The sequence below is a fragment of the Antechinus flavipes genome, chromosome 2 (genome assembly GCF_016432865.1).
Source record: "Antechinus flavipes isolate AdamAnt ecotype Samford, QLD, Australia chromosome 2, AdamAnt_v2, whole genome shotgun sequence".
Classification (NCBI taxonomy): Eukaryota; Metazoa; Chordata; class Mammalia; order Dasyuromorphia; family Dasyuridae; genus Antechinus; species Antechinus flavipes.
The window spans coordinates 364,398,416-364,413,943 of NC_067399.1; the positions used below are offsets into that span (position 1 = coordinate 364,398,416).

General features: G+C 32.6%; 1 protein-coding gene and 1 pseudogene across 1 annotated transcript in view; both read left to right on the forward strand.

Moving 5' to 3' along the window:
* FSTL4 (follistatin like 4) overlaps positions 1 to 15,528 on the forward strand; it is a 529,546-nt gene that overhangs the window by 220,200 nt on the left and 293,818 nt on the right. The gene's annotated exons all lie outside the window — the stretch shown is intronic.
* Positions 10,466 to 14,885, forward strand: LOC127549827 (histone-binding protein RBBP4-like; annotated as a pseudogene).

Sequence of the window (15,528 nt, forward strand, 5' to 3'; positions counted from 1 at the left end):
ATTCCACCAACAATGTATCAGTGTCCCTGTTTTCCCACATCCCCTCCAACATTCCGCATTATCTTTCCCTGTCACTTTAGCCAATCTGACAGGTGTGTAGTGGTATCTCAGAGTTGTCTTAATTTGCATTTCTCTGATTAATAATGATTTGGAGCATATTTTCATATGTCTATAAATAGTTTCAATTTCTTCATCTGAGAATTGTCTGTTCATATCTTTTGATCATTTATCAATTGGAGAATAGTTTGATTTCTTATAAATTAGAGTCAATTCTCTATATATTTTGGAAATGAGGCCTTTATCAGAACCTTTGACTGTAAAAATATTTTCCCAGTTTATTGTTTCTCTTCTAATCTTGTCTTCATTTGTTTTGTTTGTACAAAAACTTTTCAATTTGATATAATCAAAATTTTCTATTTTGTGGTCAATAGTGATCTCTAGTTCTTCTTTGGTCATAAATTCCTCCCTCTTCCACAGGTCTGAGAGGTAAACTATCCTATGCTCTTCCAATTTATTTATAATCTCATTCTTTATGCCTAGGTCATGAACCCATTTTGACCTTATCTTGGTGTATGGTGTTAAGTGTGGATCAATGCCTAGTTTCTGCCATACTAATTTCCAATTTTCCCAGCAATTTTTGTCAAATAATGCAACTTGTGAACACTTGTGAATCTTCCAAACTTGTGAACTAATGTGTGTTAGTGAACTCTCAAAGGTGTTAACTTAAACAACACAAGCATTGCTTCTATCAATTCCATTGAGTTATCTCCCTGTAGGGTCAGATCAATCATACTGAACCATGCTAAATTAGATAATTATTGTTTCTATCAATTCTAATGACAACACTTTGTAAGGATTCCAACAACATTGAATTTAACATATATATTTAATATATTTAACATGTATTGGACTATCTGCCATCTAGGGGAGAGAGTTGGGGGGGAAGGGAAGGAGAGGAAAATTTGAAACAGAAAGTTTTGCAAGGGTCAGTGTTGAAAAATTACTCATGCATATGTTTTGTAAATAAAACGCTATAATAAAATAAATTATAAAAAAAAGAAAAATTAAGAGAGAGAGAGAGGGAATGCTTCAATCTCTATTCAGACACAATCAGTTTCTTCTCTGGGTATGGAAAGGATTTTTCATCATAAGTCCTTCAGAATAGTTTTGGATGATTGTATATTGAGAGTAACAAAGTTGATTATAGCTGGTCATCTCAAAACATTGTTATTACTTTGTATATAGTATATTTCACTTCGTTCATGGAGGACTTTCCAGGGATTTTTTTTCCTGAGAGCATCCTGCTCATCCTTTCCCAGAGAACAATAATATTCCATCAGAGAAACTTGCTTTTATTTTTTTTATAATTACTACTGCTAATTTTATCTCCTATCATTTATTTTCTCTCTCCCTTCACCCTGTTCTTCTTCAAAAGTTTTGATATTGACCACTCCCTCCCCCAATATGCCCTCTTTTTTAACATACCCCCCCCCACCCTTTCCATGTCCCATTCTCCTATTTTCCTGCAGGGTAAAATAGATTTCTATATCTCTATTGAATATGTATGTGTTTTTCTATTTGAGCCAATTCTGATGAGAATGTGGTTCACTCACTTACCCTCTCTTTCCTCTCATCCCCTTTACTATAAAAAGTTTTTTCTTGCCTCTTTTTTATTGCAGGTAATTTACACCATTCCGCTTCTCCTTTCCTCTTTATCCCTGTACATTCCTTTCAACCCTTAATTTCATCATTTTTTAAAAAAAAGATATTATCCTTTCATATTCAACCCACACCCATGCTCTTTTCCTCTGAAGGATTATGCACAGTTTTGCTGGGTAGGTGATTTCTTGGTTGCAATTCTAATTCCATTGCTCAGAATATCATGTTCCAGGCCCTCAAAGTCTTTAATGCAGAAGCTGCTAAGTCTTGTGTTATCCTTACTGTGACTTATCCAAGAACTCTATAAAAACATTTTCCCAATTTTCTTAATCTCTAGAGCAGGGGGCTTGGAGGGATTAATTTATTGTATATTTATTATGAATAGCAAGTACATAATCAATTTATAGTTTCCTGTGCAATTATCTCTTTATTATACTATGCTATTTTATTACTTAACAATAAATTTTTTTTAAAAAACCCTTTTTTATTAACAGATACAGCTGAAAGATAAAAAATTGAAAATCAAATAATTTTTTGATAAATTTTTATTGTTTCTAGTGAATGTCAGATACTATTCTCATTTCTATGATTAAAAGGGAAATTATTAAAGCATACTTGTTTTCAAAGATTTTAATGTAAAAAAAATAAAAGAGTGAAGAAGAAGAGAAAAAGAGAGGAGAAGGAAGGAAGAGAGGGAAGTATAGAGAGAGAGGAAGGAAAAAGGAAAAGAGGGAAGGAAGAAGGGAAGGGAAGGAAAGAGAAGGGAAAGAAGTAATCAGAATGAGGAAAAATCACATAAAATGAAGGGAAGATGAATGGTTTGGTCAAATGTCTATTTGGTCAAAATGTCTTCAAAGAATTTTACTAAAAATTATCTGATTCCTCCCCTCATATTATCCCTGCGAGATAGGTGCTAACCATTATCTGCTTTTTAATGTTGTGGGAAATTAGACAGATGTTATTTTAATTATCCTATCCCAGTCATACTGCTAATAAATGTCTGAGGCCATTTTTAGAACTAAGGTTATGACTTCTTAAAGTGATAGTATGTGGAACCCTTTGAAAAGCTTTAGAATAAAATTATTTTCAAAACATATGTGTTGGATATTTCCTTGAACTTTTTTGAACTAAGAAGCCATGCCATTTATCATATCCTGACCCCAATAATAGACAATGCAATACCTTTGCAAATCATATACATTATGAAAGCTGTAAAATGAATTAATTGAGTTGTAAAGGTCTGATGTGCAGTTCATTCAAGGACATGGATCAATAGATTTCAAAGTCATAGGAATCTTAAACTCTATTGTTATAGCTCTTTAAATAGATTTATGTTGCTGTACATTTTAAGTAGGTAATTGAAATAAGAGATATAAATACAAACTATTACTCAGCAGTCAATATAAATTTTCAAAATCTTATTATTACTCCGATGGTTATGTTTAAAACATTTCAGAGGCAACCTTTAGAATTTTACTTCCAAAAAAGAGAAACAGCCATCTCTATGGAAAAAATGAAATATCTCACATTTATATTTTCTACTATCCACTTTGCTGGTATATTACTTCTAAAATATAATATAATATACTTTGTGGCTTAGCAACTTGGTAGGTTCTTCAAATGGAGAACACATTATCAAATTCTTAGTTGTACTCCTTTTCCCTCAAAAATTGATGTTGTCCATATCTTCCTCACATAATTTTTCAAAAAGCCTTTTTTTAAATGATTGTATTATATGTGGGATCTAGTGAGTTGTGTTCTTCAGTCATCAACTGGTTCTCAATTCTGTATTAATTAGCAGTGTTATTTTGCTATCATTTGGCCAGAATTCTGTAATTATAGAATGTAATGTCCAGGCTAGATCTTTGGAAGTCCTCCAAATGAGCCTTGGTCTCAGTGGAGAAGTGAAGAAGGACAGTCCAGCCACCAAGAGGGTCTTTGTCGTGCCTTTGATCTCTTAAATACTTTATTACAATGAAATCCATTCATCATACTAAGTATAAGCCAATCATTATATCACTAGGGAACCATTATTTGTTGTAAGATTAAATCAATCATACTGAACTAGAGAATCACCATGCTAAACTAGATAACCATTGTCTTATTAATTCCACTGAGTTAACACTTTTTTGTAAGAATCCTTGCTTCAAATATATTTCTCCAGAGTTCTGACCCATTATAATAGAAAAAGCAATGTACTTTTCTACCCCTAAAACCAATCTTAATAAAATATGAGATATATAGCTTTTGCCCGACTGAATCAATAGGAAGGCTGGCAGTCAACACTCTTGAGCCATAATGCCAGGTAATTAAAGATAAATTTCAATATGGAAGGGGAGTTTAAAGTGTAATTAATACATTAAACATTCATAAAATACCTACTTCATTCAGGCAATGTACTTAGAGTTAAGGATATAATTAATGAAAAGAAAGATATTTAACATACAAAAAGTTAGGAAAATGGATGGGGAGAGAAGAAGTCCCTAATCTAGGGATATCTTATTCTGTGTATTTGAAACCAGGCAGAGCAAGTGAGAAATAGATGAGCAAAGCTTCAAAAGTCTAATTTCTTATCTTTATAAAGGAAGATATTGGGAGGAATTTGGTATACTACCTTACCATCTGCCATTCAATGGACAAAGTAAGCTGATGAAGATAGAAATGAAGGCTTGAATTAGCAGTGTAGTGATAGAATTAGAAGAGTTGAAATTTTTCATGAAAGAAGTATCTTTTTCCATGCCTTAATAAGAGGTCTATAAGTAAAATTTTAATGTATATGTACTTTTTGCATGTTATAATGGGAATTATTTTTCTGTTGGAAAGACCTTTTAGATTTCTTCTAATTCTTGAGTTTTTAATAGCTATAAATAATTTTCATTTCTGTGTTTTTCTGAGACTCTTTTTTGGGTATTTAAATAATTTAGATTAGTCATTTCACTAACATAAATCTCTAAGGGAGCACATCTCATTCAAACTCTTCATTTTATGTATTAGTTAACTGAGATTGCTAAGGATTCCTTTTCATAGGGAAACATAAGCAGTCTAGATGAAAGAGAAGAATTTGAAACATGGTGGTCTGAATCTAAAGGCATTAATTTTTTAATTAAATTTTATTCATTTTAAATTTTGATCCTTTTTAAAATACTTCTACTCTCTCCCCTCATTCAAGGAAAAAAAAAGTAATTCATCATATTAGTCTTATCTAAAAATATATGTCCTATTATGCACATTAATTGATTACTCTTCTGTTGCATTCATCATTGATCCTTTAAATTCATCAGCGATCATTTCTTGTATTAGAGTTTTTAAATCTTTTTTTAAAAATTATTTTTAATATGGTGATATTATAAATGGTTTTACTCATGCTGTTCATTTCAGTACATACAGTTTACTACAACTATATTTTTTATAAAATCATTTTACTTTATTAAAGTATAATTTCATTCCATTATTATGCATATGCCATAATTTTTAGCCAATCCCTATTTGATAGATCCTCTCTTACTTTCCAGCTATTTGGTAGTAGATGAAGCACCTGTTCTCTCAATGAGCTCTTTTGGTTAAGGTATAGGACTAGTAACACATTTTCATTACTTCATCATTATTTTTCTAAGCCAGTACATTTTCCATAATATCACACTAGCTCCATTACATAATCTGCCTGGAAAACCCTTCAATATTAGTTTTTCCAAGTGGTTAGTTCACCCGCATTCAGGCAGTCATCTTGGCAGGAAGTTCATTTCCCTGGCTTATAATGAGTCAGTTCAAATTCTATCTTCTGAAGGAATCATTTCCAAAATTCTGTTGCTGCTAATGTCTTCCTCTTTCACTTTATTTCTATCAACTCTTTATTTATCTTCTTGTGTTATCTACATGTTTTTCTTACTTATTAATATGAATTCTCTTTAAGGACAAGGATTTTTTTTTAATTTTATTTGTTTCCTTAGTACTTAGCAAAATGCCTAATAAAGAGAAATGACAATTTACATTTATATTGTGCTTACTATGTAATAGTAAAGCTTAATACATTTTTATTAAAGACTCAGAGAAAGAATGAAGATTGAGTGGCCTGTTGGAAATGTTTTAAATTCTGGGGCCTACTTGGTATAGACCAATAGCTATTAAAGAAATAACACCAAAACAAAAAGTAAAATTTTTTTTAAATTTCCTAATTATTGCCAACTTGAGTTTGCCATCATATATTTTCATTAGACTTAGATAATCAAATTTTACATTTTAGAGGTTTTTAGAGTATTAGAAACTACTCAGCTTTCATTTGGGTCCTCTTTCAATCAATGAAGATCAAAACTCCTTCACATTTTATTTAACAGAAAGAGTTTTTATTAACTTCTGTCCAAAAGATACATTATTCTGCTGATGACAAATCTTGATCTGTTTGGTTTCAGAGAACCTATATTCAGTTTCTTTGTTCCTCCTCTTAGTATAGTTGTATCAATGGGGATCTTGGAGCTTGTATTTTCTTACGGTAAAGTAGATTTGCATTTTTAAGATTCTAAATCTGAGATTAATTCTGTGCTTAGCTATGTTATTCCTCAAAAACACAGTCTGTCTTTTTAAACTATGACATTTTATGTATCAAATACTCAATGCATAGTCCTACCTAGAGTCAATTGTTAAAATTTTACTGTGATCCTTTGCAAAAAAGAAATCAGTTGCTACAATCAAAGCTTTATTTCTTATTTGGTCATTGTCTATACTTATGAAATTGTTACTAATTAATGTAAATTAAAGTATTTGTGAGTATATTCCCACTCACACACCATAAACCTTTAGCTTGATTGGTAAATATTTATTTACCTATACAATCTAGAATCTCTGTATAAACATTACTTGAACTTAAAAGGAATGTACTAGAGATCTTGGAAAATGAGATCATCAGAAGACTCTACCTCATGATTACATAATATATAATTTAACTGCCATTTATATAAGACCTTAAGATATTCAAAATGCATAACTCATCTCCTTTAAGCCTCCTATAACGTTTCTTTGAGATGTTAGAGTAACAATTCAATTTTCAATCTTTTCAAATATTGCTTTGTTTATATTGGCAAATTATGCTTTCCACCTAGTCTCTACTTCTAATCCAGTTTTAGTTTTCTTCATTGGCATCCATTTATCTAACAGTTGATCACTTAAGAGATCTTTAAATAATGTTTTAGCCTATGGTATGATTCATTAAATCCTCCAGATATGCTTATGGAGAAAGCATTATTTCTCTCTGCACTCATTATGAATTCCTTCTGATTTTTTTTGTTTATTTATAAAAGATAATTTGTCTTTTTAATCCTATGAGTGCAGCCCCAGTGAGTGAATTTGCACACTTGGGAAACTCTCTGAGTAGTGATTAGTTAAAGAAAAAGGACTTAATATTCTAATGCTTTCTGATCACAAATAAATAGCATGTCAAGGTGAATTAATATTTTCTAGGCAGTCTTTAAACAAAGCTGATTGTGGATGTCTCTAGACTGTGCTTCATTAACCTTGTTAGACTTTCAAACTTAAGGGAACATGTTAATAAAACATATTTTTAATTTGATTATTTCCAGATCTTTTCTACCCAGGGAAATAAGTGTAACTAGATGAGGAGGTGAGTGAATGAGTTTAACTTATGTGCTTTCTTTTACTTTCCAATTTGCTTTTTCATTTGTGATTTTGTTTTAAAGATTTATACCATTCTGTTTTGATAATTTGCATATCTTAAATTTAGGTGGCAATGCAATGTCTTCTGATGTCCAGAGATTTCCTTCTATTAGAAGTTAGTAAATTTATTTAAAATTACAATCTCTTTTAGTTCCTACTTGGGGAAATCCCTAACATCAGAGTAGAATTTAATTCTTCTTGCTAATTTTGAATGTGTGTGTGTGTGTGTGTGTGTGTTTTGTATTTATATAATCTACTTACCTATAGTAATAGGATACCTATAAATAAGCATTCAGAATGGAAACTATGGAAAGACTTGTTCTTCTCTCATGATTGTTGTTACTGAATCATTTTCATCATGTCTGACACTTTGATTCCATTTGGGATTTTTTTTTTTTGCAAAGATACTGGACTGATTTGCCATTTTCTTCTCCAGCTAATTTTATAGATGAGGAAACTGAGGGGGAAACTGTGTTAAGTATATTGCCAGAGTTACAATGCTAGTAAGTTTCAGAGGTCAGATTTAAATTTAGAAAGATTAATCTTCCTGACTCCAGGCCCAGTGTTCCAACCACTGGATATTATTCTCAGTGTAGAATCCCCTTTTTTTATGATGCCAAAACTGCCAAGGACTTTCCTTTATAACTTTTTTTTCTTTGCTATAGTGCAGTTCCTTCTTCTTCTCTCCCTCCCACCATGATTGCTACAAAATTTCAAATCTGAACACACAGAATTTCTTCTTTCCTTATTCTGACATAGTATCTCCTTTTTATAAAAATCAATTTGAATTGATCCACTGCAATAGATTTGATTGACTCCAAGCTTTATATAGGTTCTGTTCATCCTAAGTTCTGAATGTTTGATTTAAGAAGAAAAAAGAAAGTAAAGTGATTATACCTTGTTAAGTCACTAGAATCAGTCAGGGTCCTTTTGACTCCATCTTTTTACTTTCCCTTCATTTTTAGTACAGGTAGTCCTCTACAAAGCTACTGGAATGTGTTTTGGAAATGGTCAAATTTTCAGTATTTCTTTGGTGACATGTATGAGATTTTTAAAAAATTGTTCCACAATTCTTCCTCATATTCATTAAGAATACATTCTTTTTTATTGCTATTGTAATATAGATTTGCTTTCTGATGATGCTATTTTTGCCTATTTGTCAGATGGCAATGATAAGAATATCTTCAAAGTCAAATGGTTTGATGTTTGATGATGTTTGATATTTGAGAATAAGTCTTGAATATGATATCACAATTCATTTTGAATTCTGGTGCTGGCACAAAACTACTATATGATCTAGGATATACCATTTTTTCTTTCCTGAGCCTTAATTATTTCATCTGGAAGATAGTACATTGAATTATGTAGTCTCTGAGATTTCCTTCAACTTTGATATTTAAGGAAATCATCATCTGTTATATAACTTAACCCTACCCATTTCCTCATTGTCTTTCTCTTGATGAATCATGCACTGAAAGAAAAAAATTACATTTGTTCATCCCTTTACCCTCAATTGCTGCTACTCTTTTTTGATTTAATATTTTCCCCAATTACATGCAAAAACACATAAAAATATTGTAACATTCATGTTTTAAAATTTTTTAATTCTCCTTCACTCCACTCCTTCCTCATTGAGAAGGTAATTTTATATACTATGTATATACACCCATGTTTAACGTATTTCCACGTTGGTCATGTTTTTAAAAAAAAGGTTTTGATCTATATTCAGATGCCATAAGTTCTTTCTCTGGAGTAGGATACCATTTTCATCATAGGTTCATCCTTCTGAATCATCTTGGATCAGTGTATTTCTCAGAGTATTATCCAAGACATTCATAGTTGATCATCATATAAAATTGCTCTTACTATTCTCCTCATTCTGATCATTTCACTTTAAGTCAGTTTATATAAGCCTAAAATCTCTTTTCAGCATAGCATCCTGTTCACCTCTTCCTTTTTTCTCACTCATAACCACATGACTTTGAACAAAAGAATCAATAAGGCAGATCATATCATGAAGTTATATGACAAATTACTTATTGAAGTGTGATGCTTTTTGGAGTATCTATATGTATGTGGACACATACATACACACATGCCATAGAATTACATAGAAATACATGGAATTACATATTCAACATCCAATGGAATCTTATCCATCGAATATAATGCACATAATTTAGCCTCCGATGCTGCTTGTTTCTAATTTTGTTTCTATCTAGATCCCTAAGCATTGTCTTCATCCCTTTCAGTTCCCCAAGATTCTATGAAAATTGGTAGTTCTAGATCTAACCTATCATTCTCTTCCTTTCTTAGACAGAATATCTCCTATTCTGAGACTCTCCCTTTCCTTTTAATCCTTCTCTCATTTTCTCTTCCTTCTATTTCCTCCTTCTTCATCCTTTCCTAGTAGCTCATTTCTGTTTTTTTCAGTGCATCCTCTCTCCCTGTCTTTCTTTTATAATTCATTCTCCCATTTCATAAAGAATGATCACAATTCAACTTCTCCCATATTTTTCCTTTCTTTTTCAAACCTGTCATAATTTACTTTTTTTATTAAAATTTTTCTTTAATTTTTTTCCAACTCAACAAAGATGAATATTTCCATGTACAAAGATTGGAAAAACATTTTATGTGAAAATATGAATTTTGATTATGTATACTATAAAATATATATTAAATTCAATATTCATGTTAAATTATTTTATATATGTGTCCCCTAAACTTGTATGTTTAAAAAAGCTTTCATTGATGTTATTTTTAATTATTTCATCAATTATCCACTCTCTTTAGATCTCTTCCTAACCTAATCCCACAAATAAAAACCCTCCATTACAAGTATATCCAGAAAATCAGATATATTCATTTGCCACTTCAGAAAATATGTAACTCATTTTGTAAGTATAGTCTATCACTTCTTTTCATGAGATGCAAAACACATACAGTCACTTTTTGAAACATTTCTATTTATGGAAGATATGAGTTTGCTGAATTCTGAATATATATCCTCTTGTTCTTATCGCCCAGTGTCACAAAAGTAGAATGTGAAGTCCTCAACTTTAGAGATTGTTTGACTTTTGTATTCGTGGTATGGAACCTCTGACATACTAAGAATTTAAGAAATGTTTGATGAGAAATTGATTGCAATAGTATAGTAAGGAAGGGATGACTGGCCTAGTCCAAAACTTCCTAACTCTTTCCCTTAAATTGATCTTTTTCCTTTTTTGTTGCCTATGTGGCAAATTTTATTAGTCAACATTTTATTGAATAGCTGCTGTCCAATCAGTGCTGTCTGAGACACAAAAGAGGTAAAATGTATACTTCTAGTAATTTTGGGGGTCTCTATAATTTAGAGAATGACCAAATAAATTATTGTGAGGGTAATGGTATATTGCTGCAAAACACAAAATAACAAAAGTGATTTTGGCCATACTGAGAAAGATTGTATGAACTGGAGCAGAACAGTTCACACTACCAATTTTTATATTTGTTTTCCAGAAAAATACATCTTTCTAGAAAGGTTTTTAATTTTCCTTTTATTGTTTATCTGTGCTGTTGATGGGGAAATCTTTAGACCTGGGGATATTATAGCCTCTTCTCCATCCCATCCACTGCAAAGAATAAAGAATACAAATAGAATAGAAATTAAGTATTTAAAGGGAAAAAGTTAATTAAAAAAAAACAGAAAGAGGACCAGAAATAATTGTGGATATGGGGAAGAATTCTGGGAATATTGCAGATTAGACCAGAAAATATCAACAGATTTCCCCAACAAAACAAAATTTCACCTCAGAGTAAATATAGACTGGTAAAAAACAAATAAGGCTTAGGGAAGAATGGGAATCTCCCTGAGATAACCTGAGGAGACTGGAGAAAGACTCCAGGATTGGGATTAGCCATTGTGAAGTGAAAACATTTCCAGACTAGCTTCATAGAAACAGGAAGTGGGGATCTGTGGGACTAGCTGTGTTTGACTGGAGCCTCAGCCCGAACCACAGAAACTTTTACCTTCCAAATGGCATGGGAAATCATATTCTGAGTCCTGGAAAACTAAGAGAACCTCTGCAGTTTATGCTACTGAGACACAGCCCTAAGCAAAAAATGAACTAGGTGAGTATAGAAGCAGTGGGCAGAGATACTGCTGGCTGTAGACTCTTGCAGAAACAGGGAGTTTGTGGTTTGGAGTTCCAGGTCAGAGTGGAAAGCAGAATGAAGCTAGAGACATTATCATCCCCCACCTTGGAACTGGAGATGCTTACACTAATCATTCTTATTTCAAATAATAATAATGATGATGAACAGGTAAAGAAAACCCAATCATAGAAACTTATGGGAAGAGGGAAGGTCAGGATTCATCTTCAGAGAAAGACACTGAAGTAAAAAATAAGCCTCTGATATCCCAAAGAGTGACATTAAATGGCTACCTGCCCAGAAAGAATTTATAGAAGAACTCAGAAAAAACTTTAAAGATCAAGTGAGAAAGGTCAGGGGGTCACACAGCAAACATGAAACTGGGCTGAGAATGCTTAGGAAAAGAGTCCTGAATCAGCCTTTGATGTTGCTGTAGAAGAATGAGTGATCAATGAAGAATATAAAATAGGGGGAAAAATACTCCTTTTTTCTACTTAATGATGACCCATGCTCTAAATGAGCCCAGTCTAATTGCACAATGGCTTCCAGATGTAGCCAGACCTGAGGGGGAAAATTTCAGCATTCATCAACTGATCTGGGAACACACACATCAGATGAACAGGACGATCTTGTGATAGCCAGTGTACACCATCCCAATGATGATGCTCAATTTGATGGCTCTCACCATGACTGTGAGAAAAGATAATTTGAAACTTTTGGCTCATTTAGTGGGAATACTGAAAATGAAATAAAAATTAACCATGAAGGTGAAGTGAACAGGGCTCATTATATGCCCCAGAATCCTTGCATCATTGCAACAAAGACTCCATTCAGTGATGTCCTTGTTTTTGACTATACCAAGCACATTTCAAAACCAGACTCTTTTGAGGAGTATAACCCAAACTTGCATCTTCATGGACATCAAAATCAGGGAACTCAAGTCTCGATGGATATTTATTTAGTGCATCAGATGAGCTTATGGGACATCAATGCAGTTCCAAAGAAAAGGAAAGTAGTGGATGCAAAGACCATATTCACAAGACACACAATAGTAGTGGAAAATGTTCCTTTTCACCTGCTCCATGAATCTCTCTTTTGATCAGTTGCTGATGATCAGAAGATTATGATCTGGGATACACAGTCAAATGATATGTCTAAACCAAGCCACTCAGTGGATGCCTGAACTGCCAAAATAAATCATATCTCTTTCAATCCTTATAGTGAATTCATCTTGCCACAGGATCAACTGATAAAAAGGTGCTTTTTGGGACCTTAGGATTCTGAAACTTAAGTTACATACCTTTGAGTCACATAAGAATGAATTATTCTAGATTCAGTGGTCTCCCCACAATGAAACTCTTAGAATCTAGTTGTAATGACTACAAGGCTAAATGTCTGCTCTAAAGAGCAATTTCCTGAAGATGCAGAAGATGGACCACTACATTTATTATTTATTCATAGTGGTCACAATGCTAAGATATTGAATTTCTTCTGGGACTCTGTTGGAGTTCAAATGTTGGAGTTCTTGTTCTTCTCAAAACACAGCCGGTTTAGCTTAGAGCCCTCCGAATATCTCCAAATCCAAGGGTTCTGTCTTTTAGCCTCTGCCTCTGCTTTCTTCAGCCTCCAGCCAGCACAAAGATGGAATGAATCTCTTGCCTCCTTCGCTTGGGGCTCGGCTAGCTTTCTGGTGAGTCTTTCAGACCAGCTTGGTCTCAGTGGGGGAAGTGCAGGAGCCCAGCCACCAACTACAGTGGTGTGAGATGAAAATGAATCTGGTTGTCCACTGAACTCTCGACTGGTAGCTTTTTCCTCTGAAAACTCTTCTTCTGCCACCAGCCAGCCAAGTGGAAACTATTCTCCCTTGCCTCGGAGAGAGGGCTTCTGGCGTAATTCCGATGAAATCTCCCAAAGTGCTCTGTGTCTTCACCAGAGTGCTTCTCTCCAATGCAGCTGAACTCTCTTCTGCGACCAGCCAGCCAAGTGGAATATATTCTGGAATAGCTCTCTCTTCACTGGCCTTATATCTGAATCTTCTGAGAGAATGGGATTATGGATTTTCTCCCATGGTGTTCTCTGGCCCTAAGAGCTTTAAGGGAGGTGTGAATTCACAAAGGTACAAGGTTTACTTTGTGAATCTGGCAAACTTGTGAACTCCGTTGAGTAAAGGTGTAAACACAAGCATTGTACTAATTAGTTCTACTTAGTACCTTGTTTCAGGTTCTGGCCCAAAACATCTTCTTGTAAGATTAGATCAACTCTAATTAGTTAGCAGTTTGTAAAGATTCCAATAGGACTCCAGTGAAACTGGTTATTTATTCTGAATCAAAAAACTAACTTATAATTGAATAAATTGTTTTTGTACATTAAAAAATCAAGTGAGAGAAATTGAGCAAAAGCCAAAAGTAAAATTATAAACCACTCAAGAAAAACAAAAGGATTATGAAAAAAAGTTAACCAACTAGAAAAAGAGATACAGAGTCTTAAGGAAGAAAATAATTCTTTGAAAATTAGAATTGAGCAAAGGGAAGCCAGTAAAGCTATAAGACACCAAGAAATAATAAAACAAAATACAAAGAATGAAAAAAAAAGAAACATAACCAAAAAAATTTTTTCTGCAGAATGGATCAAGATGAGAAAAATATAAGAATAATTGGATCACCTGAAAACTGTGACCAAAAAGAAAAAAAAAAGAACCTTGATGCAATAATACAAGAACTAATCCAAAAATATTGTCCTGTAATGGTAGAACAGGAAGAGAAAATAGAATGGGAAAACACATAGGAATATTACTGCCAAATTTTGAAAACCCCAGATTAAAGAGAAAATTTTGCAAGAAACAAAACAAAGGAAAAAAAAACAATTCAAATATTCTAGAGCTACAATTAGAATTGTATAGGACTTATTATCAGCCACAATAAACGACCTGGAAAGGTCCCAGAATAATACATGACAACATTCCAAAGATTAGGCCTATGGTCAAAAAATCATATCCAGCAAAAATATCCATAACATTGAATGAAAAAAAATGAACATTCAATGAACTTGCACATTTTCAAAACTTTGTCTCAACCAAACCTGAAATTAATAGAAAACTTAACAGAGAAGAGTCAATATCAAAGATTAATTTCAAGGAACTCAACATGGGCAAATCATGTGTTGTTCATGGAAATATATAACATATGTTTAAGACTGACATCAGTGATTGGGTAGTTCATGAGAAAAATTGAGACACGAGTATGATCTGATTCTTGAAAGCAATACTATCTAGGAAAAGGTAAAAATAATGATGCTATACAAATGAGATGAAAATAAACTGATTTAGAGGCATTTTCAGGGAGGAAGAGGGCTTGTGATTCTGGAACCCTATTCATATGGAGAATGGGTTAAACAGAGAACACTATATCTATAGCTATCTATCTATACGTGTGTGTGTGTGTGTATACATACGTGTATATATATATGTGTATATATATACACGTATGTATATATACATATACATGTACACACACATACACATATACCATAAAGGATATAGCATTCTCCAAAATCTATAAAGAAAGCAAAGGAGAATCGAATATAGAAGAGTACTTAAATAAATCAGAATGGGATAAGATATATAGATTAAGGGAAGGGGATAAAAAAGGAAGAAAAGGGTAGAGAGAAGATAAGTGAGGGATCCATGGTTGGGGAAAGGATAAATAATAGCAAGCAAATTAAGGAACAGAATTAAAATAGACAAATAGGAAATAAGACATATACAGAAACATTACAACAAGGATCAGGAGTAGAATTTATTGGAAAAAATTAGGGCTAGTAATCATTGATCAAGATGAAACAAAAAAATAAAGACTTGTGGAATTTGCTTGAATATTTTATGTTGAATTTAATGTAATTTTTCAGTAAAAATAACCTCACTACCTACATAGAGCATTTATTAAGAAATTAATATGCATAATAGTGATTTTCAGTTTTATGGGAGATCATCTTATTCTATTCTATTATGTATATGAAAAATCTCATGCTATTTGATATTTTATTATTTTGGAATAAGCAAGGAAATACAATACATAT